This window comes from Chiloscyllium punctatum, chromosome 3 (assembly GCF_047496795.1).
Source record: "Chiloscyllium punctatum isolate Juve2018m chromosome 3, sChiPun1.3, whole genome shotgun sequence".
Classification (NCBI taxonomy): domain Eukaryota; kingdom Metazoa; phylum Chordata; class Chondrichthyes; order Orectolobiformes; family Hemiscylliidae; genus Chiloscyllium; species Chiloscyllium punctatum.
This window is the reverse complement of record NC_092741.1, coordinates 121,337,171-121,357,443: the sequence shown is the minus strand read 5'-3', so window position 1 is coordinate 121,357,443 and position 20,273 is coordinate 121,337,171. Positions and strand designations below refer to the sequence as shown.

The 20,273-nt window shown below is 39.2% G+C and overlaps 1 protein-coding gene across 10 annotated transcripts in view; it reads left to right on the top strand.

Moving 5' to 3' along the window:
• sipa1l2 (signal induced proliferation associated 1 like 2) overlaps positions 1–20,273 on the top strand; it is a 682,609-nt gene that overhangs the window by 124,587 nt on the left and 537,749 nt on the right. For 2 of the 10 annotated variants that reach the window (XM_072559727.1, XM_072559708.1), the window contains one exon: positions 16,964–17,098. The exons of the other annotated variants lie outside the window; for them this stretch is intronic. The gene's annotated coding sequence lies outside the window, so the exon portion shown is untranslated. The remainder of the gene's footprint in view (positions 1–16,963; positions 17,099–20,273) is intronic. 10 annotated transcript variants of the gene reach the window in all.

Sequence of the window (20,273 nt, the reverse complement as noted above, 5' to 3'; positions counted from 1 at the left end):
TAATGTGTTAAAATGTGAAGTTGTTAATTTTGGAAGGGGAAACAAAATGGAATTATTTCAAATGAAGAGAAAGCTGCAGCATAAAGGGACTTGGTATTTGTGCACAAAATTCAGAAAGCTAGCTCACCGGTGCAGCACGTAATCAGGAAGGCTAATGAAATGTTGGGTCTTATTTCGAGGAATTTGGGAGTAGAGTAGGGAAGTCTTACTGCAACTGTACATGCTTTTGGTGAGACCACATCTAGAGTACTATGAGTAGTATTGGTCCCCTTACTTAAGGAAAAACATTATTTCATTGGAGGTAATTAAGAGAAGGATGATCCCTGGTACTGAGGGGTTTTCTTATGAGCAAAGGCTGAACAAATTGGGATTCAACTTGCCGAAGTTTTAGAAGAACAAGAGGTGATCTTACTGACACATTTAGGATTCTTAAGGGCTTGACAGGGCAAATGCTGTGAAGATGTTTCCCTTCACAGGAGAAATCCAGGATCAGACAGCATCCTCTCGAAGTAAAGAGGCATCAATGTAAGATTAAGATGAGGAGGAATTTCTTCTTTTGGGGGTTGAGAATCTTAGGAGCAACTTGCTACAGAGACATGTGTGGGGGGTGGGGGGGGGGTGGTGGTCGTTGGATATTTGCCAAAATTCACCACTTGTGCCTAATTTCATAATAAATCTCTCTTGACTAGCTTTGCTAGATTTTCATCCACTTAGTCGAGTAGATGGATTTTTTTTTCCCTGAACAACCTTGTTAATTTCTTTCTGTGGTTTACTCATCATCTGATCTCTCATTGGACTTGGAACTGTCAGCAGCACTAAACATGACCTTATCAGCTTTATAACATATTCCATTTTGTAGTGTGCTGTCAACCTGCACCTTCACTTTCTCCAGCAAAGGGTTTGGTACTGTTGTTAGTGTATATAAACATATTAGTTTGATGGTTTTATGTAATTCAATGCAATATTCTGGCTTGAGGTGTTCTGGATCTTTAAAATATTGTGGGAGTACTTGAGGAAATTCCTTAATAATTTCTCGTAACACTGCATCCACACACTGTAGAAGATCTTGGAAGAAGGCCTTCCTGCTTAAAAGTGATGTGCCTTGGTTCTTTAAGTTAAAAATCACACAACACCAGGTTATAATCCACCAGGTTTATTTGGAAGTACAAGCTTTTGGACCACTGTTCCTTCAGCTACCTGGTGAAGGAGCAGTGCTTCGAAAGCTTTTACTTCCAAATAAACCTGGTGGATTATAACTTGGTGTTATGTGATTTTTAACTTTTGTCTACCCTAGTCCAAGTTTAGTGCTGCTGACAGTCCAACACTGGCACCTCCACATCTTGGTTCTTTAAGACATAACCACAAGGAACAAGAGATCAATGAGCCAATAAAGGTGGCAGTGAATTGATTGTATACTTGAAGATTTGTGCCCCATGGGCCTTGTAATTTGTTTCCTAATCGAGCATCCACTAATTTTAAACCATGGCAAGTTGTTGGTTAAAACTGAACCAGTGGGAATGTGAGGGGAGGACCCTGAGATAATGCTTTGAAAGGAACAGTGACCAATGACCTCACAGGAGAGTGATAAAATGTTTGGTGAGTAACTGCCCTTTGGGAGAGTGTCTGAATAAAAATTTAATTTCCAGCTAAAATGTTTATTCATTTGTGATGACATGGTTGTTGCTGACTGGCTGGCATTTATTGTCCTAGTTGACCTAGAGAAGGTTGTGGTGAGCTGCTTTCTTGAACTGTTACAGTTCACATACTGTTGTTAGACCCACAATGCTGTTGAAGAGGCAATTCCAGGATGTTGACCCAGTGACTGTGAAGGAGTGATAGTATATTTCCAACTCTGGATGGTGAATGGCTTGGAGGGAAACTTGCTAATGATGGTGTTCCCATGTATCTGCTGCCCTTGTACTTCTAAATGAAAGTGTTTGCGAGTTTGAAAAGTGCTGTTATGATCTGTAGTAAATTTCTTCAGTGCATCTTGTAGATTCTACACACTGCTACCAGTGAGCATTGATGGTGAGAGTAGTGGATGTGGTGCCAGTCAAATGGACTGCTTTGTTTGGTTGGTGGCAAAACTTCTGAAGTATTGTTGGAGCTGCACTTATCCAGGTAAGTGGGGAATATTCCATCATACTCCTGACTTGTGCCTTGTAGATAGTGGACAGACTTTAGGGAGTCAGGAAGTGAATTACTTGCTGCAGTATTCCTCACCTCTGACCTGTTCTTGTAGCTACTGTATTTATATAGAGTCCATTTGAGTTTCTGGTCAGTGATAACCCCCAGGATGTTGGTTTATAATACCATTGAATCTGTAGAGTGCAGATTTGGTTGTCTGTTCTTGGACGTGGTCATTGAATGGCATTTCTGTGATATGCATGTTACTTTTAGGTGAGATTTTTAGATTAGATTCCCTACAGTATGGAAACAGGCCCATCGGCCCAACAAGTCCACATCGACACTCCGAAGAGTAACCCACCCAAATCCATTTCCCTACATTTACCCCAATTAACGCACCTAACAACTATGGGCAATTGAGCACGGCCAGTTCACCTGACCTGCACATCTTTGGATTGTGGGAGGAAACCGGAGCACCCGGAGGAAACCCATGCAGACACGGGGAGAATGTATAAACTGTACACAGTCGGTCTCCCAAGGCAGGAATCCAACCTAGGTCCCTGGCGCTGTGAGGCAGCAGTGCTAACTACTAAGCCACCGTGCCACCCATTAAGTGGTAAAGGTCTACTCCGTGACTAAGTTGCATTAGTTCAGTGAGTTATAGTTAGGAGAAGTCCTAAATTAAACTTTCAAAGATGAATAAAATAACCAATTAAATCTTTAAAATATTCATGACGGCGGGGTAGGTGCTATGTTCCAGTTGAAGAATGTGGCAGGTTTTGTTGCCAGTGCGTTCACGACAAGATGTTTGCAGTTAAGTGATGTGATGTGTGCTTTTGCTCAGAGTCATTGTGGTGAAGCATGAGCTATGGGTGTGACGGCAAAATGATGAGAGGGGGTAAATTATATGGGTACATTGTTCCAGGAGATAGTCATATGTCTAGTGATAGTGACTTCTGATTTGACCAGTGCTTATAGACAGGATGGTGTGACTTCAAGTGAGGAAATCGAGAGGTTCTTTCATCATCTTTGGATGAGAGCGAGGGCTGCAGGGTGGATGAGCTAACTGACAAGGTCATTCTGTGTGGAAGCCATTTAAGTTGCAAAAAAAAGAATGAATGTAGTGGTACTAGGGGAATAGACATAATTCTGTAATAAGAGGAAGAGCTCATTTGGCTGTGTTGCCTGTTGTCAAGGTTTGAAATATCAAATTCTGCTTTAGCCCAGAGCAGGAGTGGGATGTGGGGGAGAATCTCGTTGTCGTGTCCATGTAGGTACCAACATCATAGATGGGACTAGGAAACTAAAAAGTGATGTGTTGTACCCAAGATTGGAGGAGTCCACTGTCTTTATTCAGTCCCGCTACAGAGTTGTGAAGTGATCTATTTTGGGAGGAATAATGAGAAAAGGCAATATAAACAAAATTTTAATAGGGTTGCAAAAGCAGAGAAAACAGGGTTTTGGCACAAGTCTTTCAAGTGTTAAGTGAGTTATGCCTGCTAAGATATCCTGGGCTTTATAAGCAGAAGCAAGGATATTACTTTAAAATGTTATAAATCATTGTTTAGGCCTCAATTAGAGTATTGTGTTCAATGCTAGGCTCCTTTAGTTTCGGAAGGATTTGGAGGAGATTTACCACAATAATACCTGTAATGAGGGTCCTTGATTATGTGCAGAGATTGAGTAGTGTGTGTTTGTTTTCTTTTAGAGCAGTGATGGTTAAGTGAGATTTGTACATATATGTACATATATGTTGTACATTAATGGTGAAAATAAATTGTTCCACTCATACAAAGATCAGTAACTAGAGAAAACAAAATATACGGTAATTGACATGAACCAGAGGCAAGATGAGAATTCCTTTTTTAGATTAGATTACTTAGTATGGAAACAGGCCCTTCGGCCCAACAAATCCACACCGACCCACCGAAGCGCAACCCACCCATACCCCTACATTTGCCCCTTACCTAACACGGGCAATTTAGCATGGCCAATTCATCTGACCTGCACATCTTTGGACTGTGGGAGGAAACCAGAGCACCTGGAGGAAACCCACGCAGACACGGGGAGAACATGCAAACTCCACATAGTCAGTTGACTGAGGCGGGAATTGAACCCGGGTCTCTGGCGCTGTGAGGCAGCAGTGCTAACCACTGTGCCACCGTGCTGTTCACTTCTTGTGCAGTGAATGACACCATCTCAAGAACTTTTTATTAGGTTTGTGAAGGTTGATGTCTGTTCAAAGGCCATCTGTGTCCCTCTGAGCAATTATCTGGGATTCTCTTAATATTTTTGTTTATGCTATACTTGTTCTATTGGCTGAAGATAGCAAGCACCTGTTACATTGGCTTGATGTTTTTACAGTTTTTTTTTAATATCAGTGTAACCAAACTTTGATGTCCTTTGTTGTTATCTTTGAATGCCCATTACCACATGTTACAGAAGTAAATGGTGCAAAGGGAACAAGAGACTTCTAAAAATTTGAGTTGAGAACAGACATATAATGGCCAGAATTAACTTTGGAAAAGTTCCCTTGTTTTAAAGTCTGCATGTTTTGATGCCCAGTTTATTGTATAAAATCAGTTTGAGTAATGTAATTGTGCCCAAAATGAAATATATTGAAGCTAAGATCTTAAATGAAAAGAAATATCTTTGAATGGATTGACATGGCAAACCTGTAAATTTTGTAAAGTCTATGGAGTACATTTCCTTCGAAAGCATCACAAATTGACATTTCCAACAGTTACCTTTTAGCGGATGCAAATTGTGAAGACTTGGTAGTTTAATTTGAAATACTTATGCAGTAATTTAGTTTCCTTAATATCCTTAATATGAAGATCAGACAATTTCCATAATGTGTGGTGTTCTTTGTTACAACTCACTGGAGTAATGCAATGGAATCAACACCCGTTTTTCCCAGAGATATCACAAAAGTTGAAGATTTTATGAGAGAATTCAGTTTACCCAGTTTACCCTTTTAGGTCCAAGTTTGCAGAAAGCTCGGTTTCTTTACTTAATAAGAATGGCTCTTTACTTTAAATAAGTAGATGCTTACTACAAACAATTGTCGACATGTAATTCTATCAGGAAAACTTTAACTCCATTATGAACTCCCACCTCTCCACATACAGACAGACAGACACTGGGTGCAATGGATGAAGGTGAGGATATGGGCCTCTGAAAGGTAGGACAAAATGGATAAAGGAGCTGCACAAAATGGCTTCTACAAAGTGCACAAAAGAGCTCCTGCACTGTGCTGTACAAAATGACTTCTGCAAAGTACAAAAGAGCTTCTGCATTCCTAAATTAGATTGCATTGGGCCAGACAGAAACAAGAAACTACAGACTGATGAAATTCCAATAGAAAAACAGAAATAACGGTTGAGAGGTAGGACAAAATGGTTCCCTATATGGAAATCCTACAGTTAGTCCTTAAAGCTAGATAAATAACTGACCACATTTGCAAGCTGCGAGATGAGGAAATACTAACCACACCTGTGTAAACTGCGAGTGTATGTAGAGGAAATACTAAACCACATTTTGCAAACTGTGAAAAGGTGACATAAGCCATTACAACTTAATCAATATCATTGGTTCAAATTACTACCCATGAAGTAATTATAATTATTCATTAGTTCTATCTGTGCGATCATGTTCCATGTCTGATGATCAATGTATGTAACCTTATGCAAACTCTGTAAGGTTGTTGGATTCTTTTGGTTGCCAAGAAGTTTTCATACTTCTGGGTGAATCAGTCTGCCAGACCAGCGCTGCAACATACAATAAACGATTGTTTGCATGTTAGACAAAGAGGCACTTTCAGGTGTGTTAATTGACTGATCGTGGAACCGAGTGACTTATAGATCATCAAAGGGAAAGATTTGGGAGTGGATTAAGTTGTTTCTGTCAATAGGGTTTGCTGAGATGATTCTTGTGCGGATTAGAAAACTATTTTTTGGGTCTTCCTTCTCCAGATACGGAAAGTACAGGATTACTTCATTAATCCATTAAAAACCACAGCTTATAGCAACTGGAAAGGGGAAGGAAACTGACTATCTTTAGCTTGGGAGATTTTATTGTCGAGCAAGAACAGTTTCTCTTGCTTCAGAAGTCTGCAAAAATATTCGCACACCAAGCTGTTTAGCTTCTTCAGAGCCAATCAAATAGTTATTAGAGGAGGCTTGAACAAACAGCTGTGTAAACTGTACTCACAATGACTGTCCTGTTACTTGCTTTTGAAGGATGTAGTAATCCTTGGTTTATAAAACAGTTCTTTTGTCATCTCAGTCTGTAATTAAAACTGCAGAAAAATAAAAAGATAGTCTTTCCATCTTACAGTCACATTGTACTTGCCACTTGTATGTCCACAACGAAATACTGTATGCATTTTAATGGTTACTTTAGTGATACTGTCTTGTGAATGAAAGTACCAATGTTTGTTGAATAAATAAGTGATCATACTTATCAAAAGCTTTTTCATTACTGAAGGCAACTTCATCTATCACACTGCCATTAATACCTTACTAATGGTCTGAAGAACTGCAAATGATAAGCTTTTTATCCATTAATTGATCAGTTCATCTATCATATCTGTAAAGTAGTTTGACATTATTTGTTCTGGCAGGGCTTCTACTAGTGATTTTACAATGTATTGTGCTAATTGATTGAAATAATGCTCTGTAGCCACAATATTCACTTTTGGAGTTGTTCCAGTGTAGGTGACAGTGCATCCTAGTGTGTACATTTTCAGCTCCTGAGTTCAAAGCTGGTGCATTCAAGAAGATCCCCTATCTGGTGTTCTGGCAAATACTTATCCTTTAACAAGTATTACTAAAACAAATTTATCTGCTCAGTGTCTGATACTCATAGTACTTAATTGAATATAAAATGCTCTGAGGTTCTTAAAGCTGCTACATCTGTCCAAGTTGTTTTTTTTGATCTTGGTATGAAGAAAGGAGAGAGTGTGGTTGTTGTCCTTAAAGAAGAGGAGCTTACAAGGTGATTTAATGGAGAAGTTTAAAATAATTATCAGAAGGGAAGGAGATAGAAATGCTATGGAAGGCTTTGGGAGACAGATTTTTAATCAGTAGAAGAATCAAGCTTTATGGGGAAAAGACAGGAAGAGGAGATTAGGATTATCAGATCAGCTATTATTTCAGTGAATGGGGAACAGACTCCATGAACTGAAATGTCTATGCCTTAAGATTTTATGGTATTGTTTGCTTTGATTTCGGAGTCTGGAACAAATGCTTAAAATTTATATGCAAGGGGTTTATGACCAAGTAATGTTATCATTTTCCATACTAGGCTGCGACTGGAATGCACAGTACATTTGAAGCAGAAACCATTTTAACATTTGAGAACTGAAGGGTCACTCAAGGAAATAGGTATAGAGGAATGTGGGAGCAGAGCTGACACAGGATCAAAACATTATTAATTTGGATGTTAAACACACGGACTCAGCCAAATAGCTTTTTTTTGTGTTGTTTAAGTGTACCTGGTAACTATCTAAGAGATCCAATAATTGTTTTGCTCTTACACAGCAAGATACTTGGCCTGATTTTCAATCTAGAGTTGGGACCCCAATGCCTGTGTAATTTCCAGAACCCTTCCTTGTGTCATGTTTTATTTTGGTCATGGGACACAGTCTTCACATGTAGATGACCTAATTGCGCTAGTGGTGAGCCTGTGCTGAATGCTTTAAGCAGGTGGGAATGACTACTGAGCGCAAAGATAGAGAGCAGCTGCAATGGGATTGCTTTGCAGAATAGAAGAGCCAGGACGCCTGAGGACCAGGAGCCTCCTGTGCAGAGGTGTAATCAAAAAGCCAGTGAGAAGGTACCTGACAGAACATCCTTTGATGCTGAAGGGTTTCTTCCGCAAAATCATTATTTGATGATTTCCTGCATCACACCCGTCAATTGTGCATTAACATGCACCAGATTATTTGTGCTTGCTGATCTGCAATTTGAAAATAACTTTATAACCCTCTTCAGTTCATTCACATTTTCCTCAAGGATGCAAACAGGTAATTGGAAGCAACAGGGTTTCTGCACTCCCTTACCCTCAATTTGCCACCCAGGAGCACTATTTTCAAAGCATAGAATTATTAAGAATTATTTTGATTATTTTTCACATTCACCTTAGAATTTTAATTTAGTTGCTTTTCACAATTTAAGAAAATGGAGGGTGGTTATCTGGCTGTATTTTCTTTCTAGGAACACTGAGAATCTGTTTTCCCCTGACCCTAAAAGCAATAAAATTCTGCTTGCAAAGATGCTCTTGTCTTTTACTAAAATGCTAACTTCTACCAACAGTAAAGCAGTGCTCAATTTAGGTATTGCTGAAAGTCAGCACTGGCTTGTATTGCTTGTCACAAGCAATGTCAATAAAGGGTAAGTAAAACAAAAACCACAGATGCTGAAAATCTGAACTTGAAAATTCTGGCAGCATCTGTAGAGAAACTGTTATCATTTAGAGTCTGATATGATTCTTCAGAGATTCAAGTATCCCCTTGACTGGTATCAAATAAAAATGTCAGAAGACCATTACATCTGGGATATTTCATTTATCAAATTGAAAATTCAGTTGAATATGGTTGTGAACAAATCTGAGAGTATTTGGAAATCTGATCTTTTAAGTAAAACTCACTTGAAGAAACTGCTTCTTAGTCATGAATTATATAGTTGCGCAGTTTAAATATTTTTATGAGACTTGTATCTTTAGCATTTGTGATTTTTTCATATAAATTAAATATTTTATTTTACACCTGTATTTTCTTTTAAACATTACGGTCGATGACTGACTTGTTCAATTTCTATTCAAATGCAACCTTCACTTGTACCAGAAACAGAGGGCTGGAGAAACACAGCAGGTTTGGCAGCAACTGTGAAGAGAAAATGCTTCATGTTACGAATCCAGTGTTTCTGCAGCACACTCAGTTTCTGTTTCCTATTTCCAGCATTCGCAGTTTGTTATTTATGTTAATTGTACCAATCTGGATTCTGGAGTGCTAGCAGCAGCGATGGAATCAAATGGTTCAAAAATGACTCCAAAGATGATATCCAGTGCAGAACCTTTGCCTAAATTTCAACCCTGTGAGCAAAATGTTTACTTGTGATGACCCATTGGAAAATCTGCTTTTTTTCTCATGCAGAAAGACCAAAATGGCCTGGGGAGTATTCTGAAAGAATTTATAGATTTTATAGGTTTCTTGATTTTTTAAAAAATCTCATTAGTGTACACAAAATGCCTAGGTGACTTGAGATTTCCATGGAAATGGACAGCTGTAAGAATTATAAGTTGAAAGCTTACTGCTCTGGTGTTAAATTATTTTCATCTTGACTTTTATAGCAGACTATTTCAAGCACTGACCTTGAGAGCAAATAAAGAAGTTCTCTCTGAATAGAACTACTTTCTGCTTAGCAGTTTTTAAACAGATTCTGGTGTTGAAACTAGTGTCTGAGAATAAAGATATAGCTGGTACACAGTTGGATAGAGCGTTGAGCCAAAGTCAAGAAGCACAAGGCATTGTGCATTGGAGAGACCCATTGCTGCTGTTTGTATTGCTAGACTCCTTCAGATCAGTTGAAGGGGTCACAGTGTGAGTCTCCAGAGATTCAGGGCAGTTGTGATGCAGATGACAGAGGCTTTGTAGCCACGTGCTTTGCTGTTTGGTAACTGTGTCTGGGATTTCAGACAGAAAGCAGCTGCTGGTGAACGTGACTCAATGTCTAAAAGGATCGATTGGGAAGCAAGAGATCTGACAAGTTGAAAAGTCTGTGACATTGTGCATGATGCCCCATTTGCTCAGGATGTGACGCGAGTGTTTGTGACTACCTGAGATTTTTCTTGATTTTTTTGATTACAGTAAATCCCTTTTTTTTTAAAAGTTACCCAGTTTTACATTGTTTTGCTTTAAATACTTACTTTCTTTTGCTGCTAATCTTCCAGCTCACTGCCTGTCTTCCTTCTTGAAACTCCCTTCCTCGCTGCCAAATGAATGGCTCACTCTTCTGCTCCCTGACTCTGCTGCCTTGCCAGTTCATGATCTCTCCTAATCCTTGACCCCCCCTCTCACTATCCTTCTAGCTTGCACCTGCTCCTTCACTCACCTGCTGACCTTCCCATTCAGGATGCACCTTCTGCCTCTCGTTGCTCATCTCTAGAACACTCTGATAACAGTGAGTGCTCAGGAGATGGACATAGCACACTAGAAAGTTGGGGAGTAGGAGGCATATCCAAAAGAAAAATACGCAAGAGTCATTGGGTGACAAAGGCCATGAATCTGAGGATTATAGTAACAGAGTGGATTAGGTTGTGGCAGAATCATCAGCTGGATGGATACATGACCTAGAGGGTCAGGGGGCAGCAGAGAGCCGGGAGGATTGGCAGCAGGGAAGGAGGGCCAAGGAGTTGTAGACTATATACCAGATGGTCACAGTGAAAAGGAAAATTGGGGGAGCTGCTTACGTGATGAGTCTGAGTCTCTGGAAGCAGGATCAATGTCAACTGGGTTTAAGAAGTGTGAGATTAGTAGAAAGTTAGCATATAACTTTTAGATTTTAAAATTTATTCATCAGAACTTGGCAATGTAAAATATTTCACCTCGAAGGGTGTTTTTCTTGGTAAAGTCCTATAGAGCCTCACATCAGCTTTTATATTGGTTTTAATGAGAAATTCTGATTTTCTTCATTGTTTTCTTGAAGCTACAGGAATGATGCTGAAACTTTTAGGTGAGGAGTTACTGTATTTAAAGCAAAATATGCCTCTGATTATGTTTGAATTATGTTCATTTTATTTGATTTGTTATTGTGAAACATTTCAGAAGTGAAATCTTGTACAGTGATTTTTCTCTCTGGCATTGTGGGGATAATTTTGCTTTTAAAAGCATTATCAGTCTTGACAGGGATCGTAACAAGTGAGCAATGTCCTGTTGGGTCGCACACAGGTCAAAATAAATGGACACTTCTGGAGTTTCTACGACTATAACTCTCTGCCTGTCTTCTGGCTTGAGATCACATTTTCAAAAAAATAACTTTGGTGGGGAAGGTTGCTCTAAGTATTACATATTAAAAATATGGTGCATTCCTGAAAGACTTTATTTTAAAGAAGTGCTGAAACCAAATACTAATGTGCCAGCTTTTTTGTTTCTTCATCTGTCACTACAAATGCTAAGCATTTTGGTAGCTTCCCTCAGTAATCTATAAAATGTCTCCAAACCAGTTTTGTGGCAGACCTTTTTGACCTGTTTTGACTGTGCATATTTGAGAATAAAAGCAGTATGTCAGACGTTAAAATAGCAGACTGCTTTTGTAATAGAGAAGCTGCTTAGAAAGGCCTTGGAAAAAGATAGGTTCAAGAAGTGAGAGGATTTGGTTTATTGAAGTTGAGCAAGAAAAAGATAGTGAAGCGTTTTTTTTCTGTCACAAAGGCAAATTGTATTGATGAAACTGAATGAACTCTTAGGACTGAAATAAACCATTTTGAATCAAGCCTCAACTCATTAAATATTAACTCCAAATCCTTTAAAAATATATATTTGCAAATCATGGGGAATCTTATTCAGGCAGTAAAGTGATGGTATTGTCATAATTCTTGGTTTTGCTGTTATGCAGAAGATATATACTTGGTGAATCATTGCCTGTAAAAGTAGGGCACTTGATACTTAAGAGATCGACTGACACCAATGATTTGTGATGCCAGCTCAGAATGATCAGCTGCTTACTGCCATTGACATGAAAGAAAAGCTATAGTATCTCATTCACTGACCTCTTTCATTTTATTTTTTCTCAGTTCAGTTGCAAACCTTCTCCATGCTTATTTTTGTACATGCTCATTCCTTTTTCTTGATTGTAATCTTTTTAAATAAACCTCAGTGCATGCAGGTACTGCAGTCTTGAGAATGTCTGCCTATCCTAGGTGGATAATTTTGTTGTTGGAATGGAACCCTTTAACAATAACATACAGTTGATGCAGAATATAGTTTTATCAATTTAGACAGTAGCAAAGGCTGCCTTAACGATATATAATGTTAAGGCTTTGAATTCCATAAGAAAATGACCTTAGTTTTCTGTACCATAGTTAAAAGAATCCGTTATTTCCGTTGTGAATTATTTTACACCAACATCTTGCTGACTGTCAATTGAAAAAGACAAATGGAGTGGGGGATTCTCTGAAAGTAATGCATGAAACTGAAATTTAACATACAGTAAGCATTAAAAAGCTAAGAGTAAGATTTATTTAGACAGTTTGGTTACATTTCAATCAAGAATTAGTAATTTAACCTCAAATACCAACTTCTGCATATAGGTCCCATATGTTTCATCTGTCTACTGTTACTGTCTAATGATTATCAATGGGTATTTGATTATAAATCCTGGATCTGTCTTACTCCTCTTACCCAAATTGTTGTAATAATTTTTCACCAAGTTATGTTAAATGTTTTTAATATTGTAGTCTCAATTATTGTAATGAGCTAAGTAGTATGAACACTTTCTATTTTAGTGATTTCTTTATCATACATAAGCTGTTCACGACTGTGCTTGTTTAAGAGCATTAGATTTTCAAGTCATTTATTTATCAAGATTGCTTAAGAATAATTTATATACAAAAGGTATTTAGAATGCTCCAGTTCAAGGCATTGAACTGTGTTCGAAATAAATAACGAGTGATTACTTATCTGTGGTTGTCTCTTAACTGCCCTTTCAAGTGGCCTGAAGAGCCACGTTTGTTGGCAGTTTGGGATGTGCAACAAATGCAGGCCTTGATAGTTATGCCCACATCGCATCAAAAAAATATGAAGGATAGTTTGTTGTTCATTCTAATCACAATATATGTAGGTCATAGCTTATTGTGTTGGCCCTCTGTTGTATGTATCGATGTCCAATTATGTAATGTTTAAAGGGGCCAGTTATCTGCTACTGAAAACATGCTCTGGAATAAACCATCTTTGAAAACCACAGGATAAATTGTCAACTTGACAAACATTCTTGCATTTTCTTGTGAATTGAGGAAACTTAATTTATTTGTAAATAGTCCGAGGTAAAAATTTCAAGCTTTCCCCTAGGTGTTCCTTCATTTACAACACTCTGTCTTGCTGGACAATAATTCTGATCTTTCTGTTCTTTCTGAGCTAAGGCTTGGAATGACCCTATATTGACGTTGCAGATATTGGGAACAACTGATTTGTTGCTCTTCACAATCCACCTTGTTTCCGCTGATAAACTGGCTGTACTTCAGCTTGCAGCATGAGAAATTTAGCTGTGGTCTTAAGTTGAGGGTTATTTGCACTGCTGACATTGCTGTGAAGAGGGTCAAGAATTGCTAGTGTATTGTAGAAAAATTTGCAGAGTGCTGTCTCATTTCTAACTGAAGCAACAGTTTATTAAAATAAATTTGAGGTTTTACTGCTGAGGTGATTACTCTGTCATCATGGAAAAATTATCTATTCTTTCATTTTCAGTATATTAATCATTAACTGTACACCTAGCATAGAATATTGACTGGCTTTTTTTGCTCTTGAAGTTTTAGAGATTTACAGAGAATGGAAAAATTTTGAGATCCTGATTCCTTGATCCTCCCTGTGATAAATGTGCTCATTATGCATGACTGAATGGTCTTTATTTGGTTCCAGTATAACGACTAAATTCTGCTGGTTATTTCCTTTTCTAGAAGATAAATAAGATGCTGTCTTTGAAAATATTTTATTTGAGGAGTAAGTTACATTCTTCACCATTTTAGGAGGCAGTTTGTGTTTTAATGAAGGATTTGGAAAGTGTTGCAAGTTTATCTAATTAAAAAAAAATGTAAGGTGTGTGATTTTTATAAATATATGTTAAGAGTTTGGATTGGAGTTGGTGGCGTATGGGTTTTTGTTTGTGTTTGAAGATGTTTAATGATTAATTTGTAGGTATATGTGGACACATGGTGATTTATTTTAAAGAAACACTGAGCAAAAGAGATTTCCTGATGTGTAATAGTGATTTATTTTACTTGATTGAGTTTTTACAAGGGAGCAGAGTAAATTGTCAGATATTAGACAGTCAGTTTAGACAGTCAGATTGATCTGTTTTTTACCCCACTTTTTTATTAGTGGAAACCTCAATAGCTTTGAAAAACTTTTGAGTTTCAATTTGGCAGCTTTTCAGAATTCTTGGCTGAAGCTGGGTGTGTGAAACTGTTGTTCCGGGGAAAGGGAGATTGTTTGGAACTGTTGCAAAAGATTTCCTAAAAATTAAGCTCCTTACACTGAGATATTGTTTAGTTAAAATTCTGGGAGAGTTATTTGAAGCTGAGAACATTTGATCATTTGTATGAAGTCTCATGGAAGAAGTAATCAGATTCTTAATAGTGGAAATTGAAGACACAACTAAGTTGAACCCTATGTGTGAAAGAGAAGGAAATTCTCTCTGGTGTTAAAGTGTAGTAAAGGAGAGCTGTTAGGATTAATGGGATCATGCTCACATTTGTGTTTTAAAATCTTTATAAAGGTGTGTTGTCCATAAGTAGTCTCTTTATTTTTGTTTTCCTTTCTTTTGTGTAACCAATTCCTGTTTTACTGTTAAAACCAAATCTGCAGCATTGTATGCTTATACTTAAGTGAGAGATCACCTCCTTAGTACCAAACAAAATTATCTACCATGCTAGATTTCAGTCTGGGATCTGACTTTGTCCAGCAATAACTTGAGCTAAGAGGGGATCCAGGATGGCAATGATCTGAATAGATTGCTTTGCTACTCTGTGTACCACAGCACAAGCAAAGCAGTGCTTTCACCCACCCCACTCAAACCAGTTCGCTAAATCTAAACTCTGAAATAGCCAGCGAATCTTTCATTCTCTTTTTGTCAAGTGGAAGTGACAAAATGGAAAAATGTCGAGTATGTCCCAACACATGTGGCACTCGCTGGAGGGATAGAGTTCGTCTACCTCCCAGTCCGTTTGATCTGATTACTCACCAGGCTGTTATCGCGGAGCTCACTAAGATGCACGAAAAGCTTGAAGACAGGATCAAAGAAAAGTTGAACAGAAAGTTGGACCTGCTCTCTGCCATAGTTCAGAAATTTTAATCAGCAGCTTGAAGACCCCCAGGAGAGTGAATGATGATCAGCACCAAGCCATAATGACAGAAACTGTGATCGATTCATCCAAAGATTGGATCCAAGCTGTTGAAAAGCAGATCCATAACTTAACTGATCAAGTGATGATCTTAAGAATAGGGACAGGAGGAAATATGTTTGTATCGGTCTACCAGAGGGGAATGTTAGGTTTTTTTTGAGATTCTTCCACGCTTGATGCAATTGCAATATGCCAACTTCTGTGAACAGCCAAAATTTATTAAGCAAGTACAGCTTTGGAGGAATCCTTAACACACTTCGCAATGCTTGTGAAGCCTTGTCAGGAGATCTCTCTCTGAACAAAGGGACCAATTCTTCCGTTATACAAAGTTTTTACATCCCTGTCAATAATGCCCACAAGACAACCCTCAATCACTCCCTCATAGTCACATGCCACTCAAGACTCAATGCAGTGACTTGACTATTTCCAAACAACGTAATTTAGATCATTCCTTAATGGCAAGATCTGGTGTAAGTTGTTTTTTTTTAAACTGCTGGGTGTAGTCAGAATTTTAATTGCAATGTTCTTATTGATTCTGAATGGGAGAAGATGATGTAAACTTACTCTGACTAGAAGGAGATGCCCATGTACATTTTATTAACATTCTACTTGCAAGACAGAGAAACATACCACCCTACCCCCAGGGCATCCAATTTTTTTATTTTACAGGTCAACAGAGTAAATTAACCATTTAACATCGCCAGGATGGAAGGTGATCAGCCAATGAAATTCTTCGAGGACCTGCTGCTGTGATTTCTCAAGTTAGAAATTGAAATGGGATGGGTGAAAATTGAAATACCTCACCAGGTTATGGCACAAAAGTCCGGTCCGGACCAGCATCCTCGCCCTGTCCTCATGCGGTTTCATGGCTACGGGGACAAACAAAGAGTCATGGAAACCTCTAGAACCCAGGGAAAAGATCCCATGGCTTTAGTTCACTAGGCTTTAGCTCCAGGATCATGTTTTTTTGGGACTTCTCAGTGGCGGTGGTCCGATAAAGAAAATCTTATGATGATATTAAGAAAAGATTTATGGGAGCTTGTGATCCAGTACTCTTTAAGGTACCCAGCGGTGCTTCGGTTTACTTTCAATGGAATCACATTCATTTGACTCTCCAGAGAAAGCAAAACATTTTGTGGACACATTAAATTAGACTGGACAATTTAATGGATACAGACAATAAAGTTCTTTTTTTAAAGAAAGTCTGGGTTTCACTTTACCTCTCTCTCCCTCTCTCCCTCTCTCCCTCTCTCTCTCTCTCCTCTCTCTCTCTCTCTCTCTCTCTCTCTCTCTCTCTCTCTCTCTCTCTCTCTCTCTCTCTCAATTTTCTTTCTCTATTCTCTGGTCCTAAACAGTGTTGAATTATATTTGGGGGTGGGCAGAGTACTCACTTTTAACTCCTTTGTTAACTCTACCATCTTTTCTCCTTTTTGCTTGTGTCTACAGTGCGGCTCCAGCTTGAAGGAGATAGGAATGTGTTTCCAATGGCGAGGTCCCTATTTATGGGCAGTTCAAGCCTGGTTTTTGTATTCAACTGCCCTGGTTGCCATATTGGCAAAAGGACAGAAGACAGGGTTTTGGGATGTAGAAGTACCCTCTTTGGGCAGTTGACGCTTTGTATTTTGTTTTTTTTTTGGTTCCTGTTGTATATAGTTTTTGTAAGTTTTGAAGGTTTGGTAATTGTAGTTGTTTCAGTCCTTGTAATTTTTATGTTCTCTAGATTTGCTTTCATTGAGGCTCAGCGACTTATGATTAGAGTTCTCCCTCTCTGGAGCCCAAATGTTACTACAGTGAGTTATGGCTTAAATGATGTACCTGGAACAAGGGGAGCCACTCGCCAGTCAAGAGGAAAAAGGTACTTTCAAGTCTTAAAAGGGAGAGGGTGGATGTTGTCCTAATGCACAAGATGCACCTGAGTGATGAGCATTTCAAATTAGTGGGTTTGATCAGGTTTATCAAGTAAGGAGTGGCCACACTTGAGGAAGAATCTCCCATTTAAATTACTGGATTGTACTAAAGACATGTAGGGAAGGTTCGTAATTCTCAAAGCCTCGATTATATGGAGAAGAATACAATATTTTAAATGTTTACTGTCCTCCTAGCCTACACTCTTAAATTCCTGGTAGATGCATTTTCCAAACTCATTAACCTTACATCCCAACACATTATCATGGGGGGGTGGATTTTAACTATCTTATGGACCCCATGGTAGACAGAATGCCCAAAGACCCCCCCTCTTTCCAATCTGAGCAATTAGTGGATCTGTGCGAAGAACTAGGGTTGGTGGATATCTGGAGGTGTCTCCAACTCACAGGCAGGGATTTTATATTCTTCTCCAACTCGCACAGGTGCCACACCCGGATTGATTTCTTTCTAACCCCCGCAGCACTCCTGGATTCAGTGGCATCCTGTACAACTGGGAATATTACCATCTGTGATCATGTAGCAGTATACTTATTGGTTAAGATTAAGGACAATATAACAGGTCTGGGACACTGGCAAATGGATTCCTTCATTCTTAAGGATAGTAAGTTCACTGAATATATTTTTCTAAGGAATTCAGAGTTTTCCTAGCCATTAACTCAGTCTCAGCCATTAACTTGTCCATTCTCTGGGAAACCGCTAAAGCTTATGCCAGGGGGATAATTGATTTCCTACTCTGCCAGTAAGAAGCATCAGAAGGAAGAGTAGTAACACTTGCTTGAAAAATGGTTGAAGGCAGCCGAGAAGGCATACTTTAATAGACTCTCTGTGACTAATCTACAGAGGGTCACAGTGCTTCGGTCTACACTGAACTCCATGCTCGCACAGACGGCCAAGAAGGAACTTCTGCAAAACAAAGTTTGGTTGAGCATCATGATGAACTGGGCAGGTACTTAGCATATCTTGTCAGGAAATAAAGTGCCCCCCAAGCCATTACCTCAATCAGGAAAGGGACAGGAATCTTTACCTGTGACTCTTAAAAAGATTAATGCAGCATTTCGGAGATTTTACTCTGAATTATACCAGTCTGAACATTGAGGATGGGCAGGTTAGGATGGAGTCTTTTTGTTGTTAAGAACCTGGGTCTTCCAGATATAACCCTTGAGCAAGAGTCTTGCCTTAATGTCCCATTATCAGTGCAGGAGGCTGTGAGGCAGCTTCAGAGTGGAAAGGCACCCGGTCCTGACAGACTTGCTTGTGAATTTTATAAAGACTTTATAAACATACTGTCTGGGCCAATGCTTAACATGTTCAATTATTCATACAGTCACGACTGCCTCCCACCATCCCTGAGAGGCTAACATCTCTCTCATCCTCAAAGGAAAGACCCCAGAGGACTGGGCCTTCTATAGGCCCATCTCCTTTTTAAATGTTGATTTCAAAATCCTGTTTTAGACCCTTGCACTAAAGCTGGAAACTGTGCTACCTTCCATTATCAAAGAGAACAAGGCTAGCTTTATAAAGGGCTGCAAATCTTCCAACAATGTTAGGAGATTGCTTGATTTGATCCAAGCCTGCCAACAATAAGCTGCACAGGGATTAGTGATCACTTTCTAGATCAGAGAAGGCTTTCGATCGAGTTGAGTGGCCGTACCCCTTTTATATCTAAATGGTTTGGCTTAGGTGAAACCTTTATCAAGTGGATAAAGGTCCTTTTGTAGTGGCTGCAGTTCTCACCAATGGTGTTCACTCGAGTAATTTCAATATCCTTAGGGGCAGTCGACAAGGCTGTCCCCTCTCTCTATTGCTTTTTACATTGATGATTGAGCTGCTGGTAGAAGCCGTTCGTAAGGACCCCAACATATCTGCTACAGAAGTGGGACTAAAGTCACACAAGATTACATTGTATGTGGACAATGTCCTTATCTTTCTGTCAAACCCAGCAGTTTCAGTATCTCATCTGATACAATGTATCAATTTGTTTGTACAAAATTGGTGTCTTTTCAGGCTGCAAGATCAATCAGAGGCCGTGCCTATGTGTTGTGGGGGAGGCGGGGTGTGAATGCATGATGTTGAGGGCAGATCTCGGTTTCTTTTTAAGTGGTCACGGGAGTTTCCTTTATTGAGTTTCCCTTATTATCACTCCCGTCTTTGATCAGCTATTAAAACTAACTTTACCTACTTATTTGACAAAATCAAACAAGTCCTCCGAAGATGGGAGGCACTTCCAATATCCTGGCTAGGCCGGATAGCCTAGTATACCTGATGCAAATGCTTTCTTTAATCTTCACTGGACAAACATTCAGGAGACTGGCTGGCTTAGCTCTTTCATCTGGCACTGTAAATGACCCCTTATCAAACTAACCAAATTGCACCTGACCCACAGACCGGGGAGGATATTAAAAACTCCCGGGTATTAAAAACTACCAATTAAGCTCTCTCTTGTGTGAGTGACTGAGCTTGCGGGAATTCTGCATCAATATGGTTGGACATCAAATCTTCTCAGGCAAAGTGCCCCCTCATTAGTCTGCTGTTCTTGGACAAAATGAGGTTGTTGAGGAATATTGCCTAATCCAATAATTATCAGTACTGTTAAAGCATTCAGGGCAATGCAGCAGAGCCAGGGCAACATAATCAATCACTGAATTCTGAGGTACAAAGGGATCTGGGGTGTCCTGGTGCATGACTCATGAAAAGTTAGTAAACAGGTATAGCAAGAGATTAGGAAAGGATGGAATGTTCTCATTCATTGCAATGGGCATGGCAGATAAAAGTAGTAATATTTTAGTACTGTTGTTCAGGGGATTGATGACACTGTATCTAAATTACTGTGTAAGTTTGTCTTTATTTGGTGTGGCATGGTGGCTCAGTGGTTAGCACTGCAACCTCACAGCCTCAGGGTCCTAGGTTTGATTCCAGCCTCTGGCGACTGACTGTGTGGAGTTTGCACGTTCTCCCCGTGTCTGAGTGGGTTTCCTCTGGGTGCTCCGGTTTCCTCCCACAGTCCAAAGATGTGCAGGTCAGGTGAATTGGCCATGCTAAATTGCCCATAGTGCGAGGTGCATTAGTCAGAGGGAAATGGGTTTGGGTAGGTTACTTTCCGGAGG